The sequence below is a fragment of the Gadus chalcogrammus genome, chromosome 13 (assembly GCF_026213295.1).
Source record: "Gadus chalcogrammus isolate NIFS_2021 chromosome 13, NIFS_Gcha_1.0, whole genome shotgun sequence".
Lineage (NCBI taxonomy): Eukaryota > Metazoa > Chordata > Actinopteri > Gadiformes > Gadidae > Gadus > Gadus chalcogrammus.
The window spans coordinates 22561962-22571694 of NC_079424.1; the positions used below are offsets into that span (position 1 = coordinate 22561962).

Genomic DNA, 9733 nt, shown 5'->3' on the forward strand with positions numbered 1-9733 from the left:
TAAAGTTGTTACATTTTGTTGTTTAAAAACGCAAAAAGATGTAATGTTTCAGAAATATGTTTAAAAAATATGTTAAAAAATTTGTTTCAAATGTTTCAAAAATATGTTCCAAATGTTTTAAAATTATGATCGGAGATGTTTGAAATGTGTAAAATAATTAAAATAGCTTTCAAAACACAGGTATTTAGAAAAAAAAATTGGGGGGGGGGGGGGCTCAGCTGAATTTTTTTCTCTGAGGGGGGGCTCACTCTCTCACACTTTGAAAACCCCTGACGTAGACTACACCACTGCCTTTTTGGACCCTAATGGATTAGCAGTCTCGAACTCATCAAAAAATAACTGAATTTGCAATGCATTCTTTTTTTGAGAAAAAAGAGGATGTCTCTTCACATGGAACCCATCATTTATGTCAAAATACACACCGTCCTTGGAAGTGTGGCCTGACATAAACATATCACTGCAATGTTTCTAGAATTGGAACATAGGCAAATTTGTCAGTTACAACTACTTGATCATAAGTTCCGGTGCTTCTGTTTCTTCTATTTTCAAATCTGACACCAAGTACTTTTTCAACAGGTTCAACAGTTTTCCATTTTTGTTCAAAATATGCACTACGTTTTGATTCAGTGTTTAATGCAGTAAAAGGGTTTTCAAGTGTTTTAAAAGTTTGTTGAATTTTAGCTTTCACATCTGTATCCTGAGAAGATAAACTATTCAAAACTGCATCTTTAGTTTGACTCTGTACCTCCATTATGACCTCTTCCATGGACGATACAAAATTGTTTAAAGTGGACTGGCCTACACCAGCAACTTGAAGCTGCGCAATAGCACATGCACACATATCACGAGTACTGATGTTGGGTGCTGGCAGGACATTAGAGCTACTGGCCGCTCCTTGAAAATGTTGTGACTGAGTATCATCTGCAGCATCATAATTGTCTATTATGTTATCAGTTTCAGATTCACTCTCAATGTTTTCAGCATGTTTAGAGTTTAAGTGTTTCCTGAAACCTGAAAAGGTACTCAGAACATGACAGCATCCTCTCTGTGCACATTTTAGGCGAAGTGATTTACCTGGATAGAAACCATGAATCAACCGTAGATGCCTCAAAAGATCATTGGTTCCCACAAATCGAGAGTGGCAAACAAAACAAATCAGGCCCATGATATCAATTAAGACTGAGTGAGATGGGAAAATAACTCAAAATACAATACAATACAAAATACAAGAGCTTTTAGTGAAAAGTGACAAATATGTTGCCCACCCTGAATTATTTAACAACTAGTGCGGTAGCCTGGCCCTAACCTCAGCAACACGTGGGCTCTCGTGGACTTGACCAATATCTATGTTGTAAATGGTTGTCTGAATAAAGGTGTACATGTTGTGGAGCATCTGGTTGTACATGGTACCAAATACAAAGTGTGCTTTAAAGAGTTCGTCAAAAGCTCCTAGGGTACTGGTTGACTTGCACGGTATGACCTGCTTGTCCAGAATAATGAAGAACTCATGGATGGTGCTCCTCTTCATCCCAACAGCAACAAGATACGTGAGTGATGCATTTGATTGCATCAACATGTTCTTGAAGACTGGTTCCACTCTGAGGATAAAGAAGAAGTCAAAATTAAAAGTTGAAAATCACAGTCCCAAAAACAGTCCCATTCTCTTATTGCCATCTGTTTAGATAATCCTCATAAGCAATTAACACAAACACTTCTTGAACACGACAAGCTGTTTCTCAGCTTGGGCTGCGGAAACCTTGCCTGGTCTTCTCCGGCCTTGGGCTGAAGGAGGTATCAGGTGGAGGAGGAGGATAATGGATGCAAGATCGCTGTCCCAGCCTGTATTTAGAAACAACAGCAAAATGCACTGTGTTATAATTTAAAAACATCATTATTTTTAATTACAGCTGTAACACAAAAGGTGAGGGAATTAAAAAGGAAAAAAATAAACCCCCAAAAAAACACACTACCAAGGGCAAGAGTGTCATCAATGTCCTCTTCATCCGGTGTAGCTTCAGCACAATGGATAAGCTCTTCAAGGTCACTTGTAGAAGGGAGAGCCTTTAACTGATGAATGACCTTTTGCTTGAATGTTGTCGGCCACCTAGATAGAGAAAAAAGTTATTTATGATCAAGAAATTAAAAAAGAAAAAACTGAGTAGAAATTCAAACACCCATAGATGTTTTTTTTTGTATTATTCTAGTAAATTAATATTGATCTTCTCTGTTTCTCACTGAGTGCCACAAATATTGGCATATTAACATGGCAATGCCAAATCCCAGAATTTCCCACTGTAAGGTAAGTGCAGGTAACACAGAATGAAAACAATGGCCATTTGGAAGACCTCCTCATAAACCCTCAGCTGAAACCACTACTGTTGTGACTAACCTTTCCATAAATCTTGCAGCTACACCTTCTCCAAACTGCAGGACGAAGTCTTGCTCAATCTGCAACAGAAAAATGAAATACCAAAAGCTTTTTTAATTGAGACTGACTGGAAAGATATTACGTCTGCAGTTGAGCAGATACAGTATACACCTAATTGTATGGATGTGCAAACAGTTTGAATGTATTTAAATTCAATTCAATTCAAGAGATTGAGAGAAAAATGTTGCTGCTAACAGTAATTCATACTGAAAGGACAATTACATGTTTTATTGCAAAAAAAAATATCAATTACCAGGCCTTTGAAATCTTTGAAGCGGGGAAATTCAGTCAAGACATCTGAGGATTTCTCTCCATCGAGGACCATACTGCGACGATGTTTAAATGTCATCATCATCTTCTGCTTGATAGTAGCCTCGTCAGTACAGTATCTCATTAAGGCCATGGCCTCCTGGCATTGCTCTTCACTTAAGGTCATCTCAGGACTAAAGGAAGCTTCTCTTCTGGCTACTGGTCCTCCATTCAGCTGACGTGATGACCCTCTGCTCTCTGATGAAGCACTTCTCCTCTGCACAGTTTTAAGCCGCCATGCCAGATAGCCACTGCCACTTTCACCATCATAGTAATGTTCCTTCGAAAATACAAAATGTATATTAGTTCCAACAGCAGTAAGATAGTTGAAATTAGGAAGTTATATTTATTAATGTAAAACTGGATGTTGGTGTGGAAATATAAATGCACTATTTAATTTTTAAAATCAGTTCTCTAAACTATTTTATTAGCACATGCACATTATAATTTGCTCTTAGTTTGCAAACCCTTTAAAATACTTACATATCCATTTTTAGAGTAGGGATCCATCAAGTACGGGAAGAGCTGAACTATGCCTCGAGCGTAAACTCAGAGTAAACTCATTTCTGTTAAATGACATACTTCCAATGATTTCGCACAAAGCTAATAGCAAGAACAACATACGGTAATAAATGTTTTTAGCACAAACACAGAATCAGAGACAACCAAATTACCCATGCGTTTCTGTCATATCAGCCACAAGTATGTGTTGACCATTTGTCGGCGTGAGGAGTCGGTCAGACTTTTAGTGCGGTGGTACTCTTTGATGATACGGTCGCCCCCAGGTTTCCTTGTTAGCACCAATTCAACCACCTGTGAAGTAGACAAGCTTTTCACAACTGACAATACATACACTTAAAAATCTAACAAAACATGGTAACTCCCAGAGTAATGAATTGCAAAAAAAAATCCATACACCAACTTACATGTTTGGCCTCTCCATCTTCCCTCTGTCGCTTTCTGGATGGACTGCCACTCTCCTCCAGTATGACTGTGTCATCTGAGGCGCAGGACAAGATTTCGAGGATGACAGTGTCATTACTAGCCCATTTATGCCTAAAACGCCTGCTAAAAACGCCTGCTAAAATCCTATGCTATTCTAGGAAAAAGAACCTCATTTCCTGAGGGTTTTCTGAGAAAAGAGTAGGAATTGTCAACGTCTACCTAAACCTTAATATCTAAGCTTCTGGAGCACCTAGAAACATGAAATAAAAAGCATTGTAAAGGTAAGAACTACAGGTTTTATTAAGACATGCTCCCTGAGCACAACCATAACAGCAACATTTTAAAAACATTCTCAAAACAAGATTAAGAAGAAAAAACAGTATAAATCAATGATATAAAATACAACAAATAACATTTTAACCAAAGCATTGTAAAGGCACACCCCTGACCTGCAGATCCAGCAACAACTTCACGCTGGTGTAAAAGTTGTCCATGTAAACACACAAGTTTGACCCAAAATACGGTTTAGCCAGGTCTGACACAATCCGGTAAGCCAGGCCTGTCTCGGTCTTGCCTGCAATGACCCCTGTGTAAACTTGAAAATAGTTTACGTAGCCTGTATTGCTCTCTGCCATGACCCACACCTTTATCCCCCACTTCACCGGCTTCATGGGGAGGTACTGCCGGAAGGCAAGGCGTCCCTTGTATTTTACCATGGACTCATCCACGCTCACAAACCCATTGACCTCATAGAGGGCCTGGAACTGATGCAAGAGGAGGTCCATGGACCGCCGGATCTTCCACAGCTTATCGGATTTATCCAAGGCAGGGTCCAAGTTATCTTCTAGATGGAGATATCTGAAAATGCATATATGACAAAGAATTTGAGCCTGACATTTATTTCCATCATTGTGTTTATTTGTATTATGTTATTTATAGTATTTATATTTATTCATAATTGTATTACTATTTATTCATTATTCCATTATTGTATTTATAACTAACATTATTGTATTGATTCAATATCAACCATCATCACCATTAGTAATTGCTATAGCACCACTATTATTACTGGCCATTCCGTTTTCTAAGAGAAGAGAATGGAACTGGGAAGAGAGCACAAGAAAAGAAAACATAAATAATTACCTCCAGATCATGTCGAAACGGTCCCTTGACATTTGTTTGGTAGAGTCACTTAGTTTGCCTCCAGTAATCGCGGCGTGCTGGTAGCTTTAAAATTCCAAAGCAAAGACACAGCCCGAGGAATGTTTTCATTTCTGTTTTCGGGACCGGGGTCCACTTGAGGTCGTGGGCAGTGGCGGCGCCAGGGGGGGGCTAGGGGGCGCTAGAGCACCCCCTAGATTGGACATAGCACCCCCATAGCACCCCCAAGAAAATAATGGTTTATTTATTATTGTTATTTAATTTCATTCTGAGTTCTTAATAAAATGTATTGTGTGATAATAATATTTTAATCACAAAAGAAAATAACAGATTGAAATAAACAGATTGTTCACGTAGCACGACACAGACACGTTGCGTGCGTGAACGTGATTGTTCAATGAGTAGTAGGCTAAGTAACAGTAATCCTGGCGATCATTCAATTTTAAATCAAGCGTTCACAAAATCATACACTTTTTGATCTCTTATTATTGTGGTTTTGAGTGCCTACTGTTTGGTTTCATTCATGTTTTGATTGTGACCTAAAATAATATACTCTTTTTGAAAGCATTTCTGACTCTTTGCCTGTTTAAGTTAATTCTGTCTGACATTCTAATCTGCCGTCTTTAGTTAGAAGTGTATTGAACTTGGTATGTTTAGTTTAATTTGTCGCTCATGGTAGTGGTGACCTGGTAGTCATCTGGCGCAAACTTTAATTCACACACTGAAGTAAGTGAAGTATTTGGGATTACGTTATCTATAACATTTCCATTTTAACCGTCGGAGATGAACGCGGCTTTGTGCGCGTCCGTCAGAAGTAGCCTAATGTAGGGTGACCAGACGTCCTCTTTTTCCCGGACATGTCCTCTTTTCGAGACCTAAAAAATGCGTCCGGCAGGGATTCCAAAAACGTCCGGTATTTTGCCTCGTCGCAAAAAAAAAAATATATATATATTATTGTTATTATCTTTTTATTTTTTTTTGCCTCGTCGCATATTTGTGTTTCTGGGTCTTTCACATAACCTACTAGTTATTAGTAGGTTAACAATCTTGCCCGGGGCGCAATTGGACCTAGGATCGCCACTGTCAGCCATGCCTAAACGTAAATGTAAGTTCACGGACGAACTAAAGAAAAAATACCCATGTTTTCGCCCCCCCCCCCCCCCCCCCCCCCGCGACGAAGTGTCCTCTTTTTCACAAACTCAAATCTGGTCACCCTACCTAATGACAATAATAATACGATCGATTTGAATGGCGCTTTTTTTGTACCCCAAAGACCCGTTAGAGAGCAAACGTGTAAACATATGTGACGATATGGTGGGGAGGTGTTGTAGTAGAGAAAAATGAGACTCATATGCTATCACCCTAATTTCATAGCACCCTCAGTAAAACGCCGAGCACCCCCATAGCACCACCAGAAAAAAATCTCTGGCGCCGCCACTGGTCGTGGGGGTATGAGCTCGTACCTGTTGCGCGTACCGATTCGTTTCGGTCAATAACGTGTCCCACAGCTGATCGGTAAAGATCCTGGAAAACACATCGAGTGGGCTAGCATCCAAGGGGATCGGTTGTTTCACCCCCGGTGTGCGAGAGAATGTCTTTGTTTTCCAAGGCTGGTAATTGCCCGGTTCTCCAGTCCACCTGGAATCCCCGAAAGACATCCTCCTCCTCTCCTTCGGTGTCCAAAAATTCCCACTTCTGTGCCCGATCCAGTGGATCAACCGGCACAAAATCATTCTCGTCCTCATTCTCATACTCAAATCCCTTGAATTCTATGACAATATCACTGCCATCGCTATCAAAATCCTCCATGTTCATTGCTACTTCTCGGTCGCCAGCTAGACGCGTCGCTAAAAACAAACATAGAATATCGCGTGGCTATATGATTGATTGACGTGATTTTCAGCCAACCAAAGTTCGTTCTGGTGGTCTCCTGATCTTTACCAAAGCCTTAAGACCCACCCCATGTGTATTTTTAACCAACCAGAGTGAGTTATATGTTGCATTCGTCATGAAAACAGCACGTGTACAAAATGCTGCGCTACGCAGCAACCGGCAGGAAAGCCTATGTTGCGCTACGCAGCAACCGGCAGGAGGGGCTATGCTGCGCTACGCAGCATCCGGCGCCAATGGGTTAGCAGACAGTGCACTGGAATTTGCATCTTGGGAACTGCTGGACAAAGTTTCCTTCAAATCTGTAGTTCAGGAGAAAGAGACAGGACAGAATAATACCAATCTGTTTTATTTCGTAACTATAAAAAAGTTGAGTTCATCATTATCATGGATTATAGTGAGCAACTCCTACCGTCATCAAACGTGATGGTTAGTATGCCAGTGTTGGGAAGCTGCGCTATGTCAGCGAAGACCTCTGCATCCACCTCAGTTTCCTGTTTCATCAAAAACCTTGACACCTTCATCGACTGGCGGAACTGAGAACTTCAAGAAAGCTATGACCAAAAAACAAAACAAGATTTCAATCGAAACAAAATGCTCAAGCTAAGGCATTCTCCAAAAACACACTGATGCATTAGTAGCATGGTCTGATGCAGGCATTGAATCTTTCAATCGTGTACAACTTGCCACCTAAACCACCCACAAAACTCAGATCTTAATTGCTGACACCTTAACATGCCCATGGGATAGCTTGCCAAAAGATTAAGACAACAGTTATTTTCAATTGAAAAAAAAAATAAAAAAAAACTCTGAGGACACCAACACACTTAGTTCCTTTAGTTTTACCAACGGTGTGTAATTGACAGTGTCATACTGGGTACACCTTACCAGAAGTTAAGAATTCCTCAAGGCTTGGCTCTTTTATCTTGACATATTTCTGTGTATTGTAGATTCTGGTTTTGATCAACATGATGGTATCTGCAAAGAGAGCAAACTGAAATCTGAAACCAGAGCACCACAGTACATTACAGAACCATCTGAGAGAAAAAAAAACACGTGTCCTTTTACGAGCCGAGTGCTGAGCACTGTGCGAAAGCAGCTTAAACCAGCCTTGTAGTTCTGCTGCTCTGGCTAACAGCTAACGGCTGTGTGAGCTTGAAAGCCTACATTGCTGAGAGGCGGGAATAAAAAAAGATTGAGGACTGCGGTGTCACTAAGAACTAGTCTATTTTAAGTGAATAAAGGTTATCTACGTGACATTTTATACGTCTAATCCACTCTGTTTGTTGTTTATATGCTACATGAATGGTGTCAGGGCAAACCGAATATTGTAGATCTTACTTGAAGCTCTCGACCAATACTGTTAGCTTGTCGCTAACACTTCAACAGTCTATTGACACCTAGTAGCTAGCTAGCTAACCGCTAATAAGTTACAAATAACATTTCCCTCAGAACCGCGAGCCAAAGCATGACCTGGCCGTCCCAGAAACGTGGTGTCGTGACTTAACTGGCTGATATATATGAATTAGATGAAGTAAAACAAAATAAACGAATCCGACACAACCGCAACATCTATCATTATTTTCATGAGTTCACAAGCTAATCTGCTATATTAGCGCTGCACTGCAACTTAACTTTCTACTTGAACTTTACAATTTTTTCGTCGTCATTTTTCTGAAACAAATGTGCAAGTATGACATATAACACATAACATATATCATATAACACACCACAACAGCCCATCCTCGCTGACTATTAACGTTAGACCGTGTCGTTTTTGTTCAGTTTGGTGTTGCGTGGTCAGCCAAGTGGCTGGTACATTTAAGCTAACTACCACCGACGTTAACTTAGCCATTTGAAATTCGGTATTTTAAGACACGTACCAACATTGACTAGTGTGGTAAATGACGACGTCCCTTAATTCTTATACAGATTCTACTTCAATGAAGAAAAAAAACAACGGCAATAGTTTAGTTAGAAACACTTACCACGGTATTTCGATGCGAGGAAGATGCCGGTGCCAGAGTCCACGTTCTCCAACGGTTTGACCGGGGAAGTTGATGGGAGGGGCTTTTCACCGTATTTTTTTTTTAACACTGGAAGGCGTCTTGCTCTAATCGGTGTTGATTTAACTCTGAGAGAGTCAATGACACTGACAGAGTAAAACCACTGTCAACTCCGATTATTTTCACCAACACTGGAAGTTTTCTTGTTCAATTTTACTCTGACCATTGTTGGAAGAACTCCGAAAGAGTTATAATACTTTGACAATGCATTTTTGACACTGGCAAATTTACTGTGTAGAATCGCCCCTGTCCACATCAATGGCGAATGGCTCGGCAGTGGGGGACCTCATGCCTCTAGGGAAGAGTTGCACTTCTCCAGCCTGAAAACAGGAAAAGAGGTGACTGCGCATTTGTCCTTGATGGTATTGGACTGTGGTGGGACCCTCACCGCTGCAGAGAGCAAAACTGTTGGCAATAGCAAACAGTCCACAATCTGATCCACCTGCCTGCTGCTGTATGTCAGGCCAATGCAGTCGGACACTCTTCCCTGGAAAAGGAAGCAGACCTGTGACCTGTTCAATTAAGACCTCTGTCCTGGTGTGTCCTAGGGAGTCAAAAATGTTTACTGAACCTCCCTGGCAGCCAATGTCACTTACCGTAACCCAGTAATTTGCAGAAACATTGAGTATCTGTACAAACCCTTGTGCTGGCCCGGGCAAAGTGGACAGCAAGATTAGGGAGGTGGTGGCGTAGAGCCCGTTGATATTAGGATACTGAACCTTAAGCAGGGCCTGAGCATGGTCCATAGCACGGTCATCCAACCAAGTACTTGGGTTGCTGAGCATGGGCCTGAAGCCCTCCACCCTTTTGCTCAGTGAAGCTGGATAAGCCCGGCCTGGCTGGACACTAGTGATGACAACATCCAAGTCCTGAAACCAAAAAAACAAACATCTCACTCATTAAGCAACAATGTGAGCATGTAATAGAGCAA

The 9733-nt window shown here is 40.9% G+C and overlaps 2 long non-coding RNA genes across 2 annotated transcripts; both read right to left on the minus strand.

Annotated features, from left to right (window-relative positions):
- Nucleotides 1–1694: 1694 nt before the first annotated feature.
- On the minus strand, nt 1695–3878 carry LOC130402189 (uncharacterized). The gene is made up of 6 exons (XR_008903921.1): nt 3664–3878; nt 3221–3550; nt 2682–3017; nt 2390–2448; nt 1971–2104; nt 1695–1839 (listed from the first exon to the last, which is right to left on the minus strand). It is a non-coding gene; the product is annotated as an uncharacterized LOC130402189 (long non-coding RNA).
- Nucleotides 3879–5612: 1734 nt separating this feature from the next.
- Nucleotides 5613–8963, minus strand: LOC130402262 (uncharacterized). Its single transcript, XR_008903923.1, has 5 exons — nt 8725–8963; nt 7625–7714; nt 7149–7290; nt 6065–7038; nt 5613–5665 (listed from the first exon to the last, which is right to left on the minus strand). It is a non-coding gene; the product is annotated as an uncharacterized LOC130402262 (long non-coding RNA).
- Nucleotides 8964–9733: the final 770 nt, after the last annotated feature.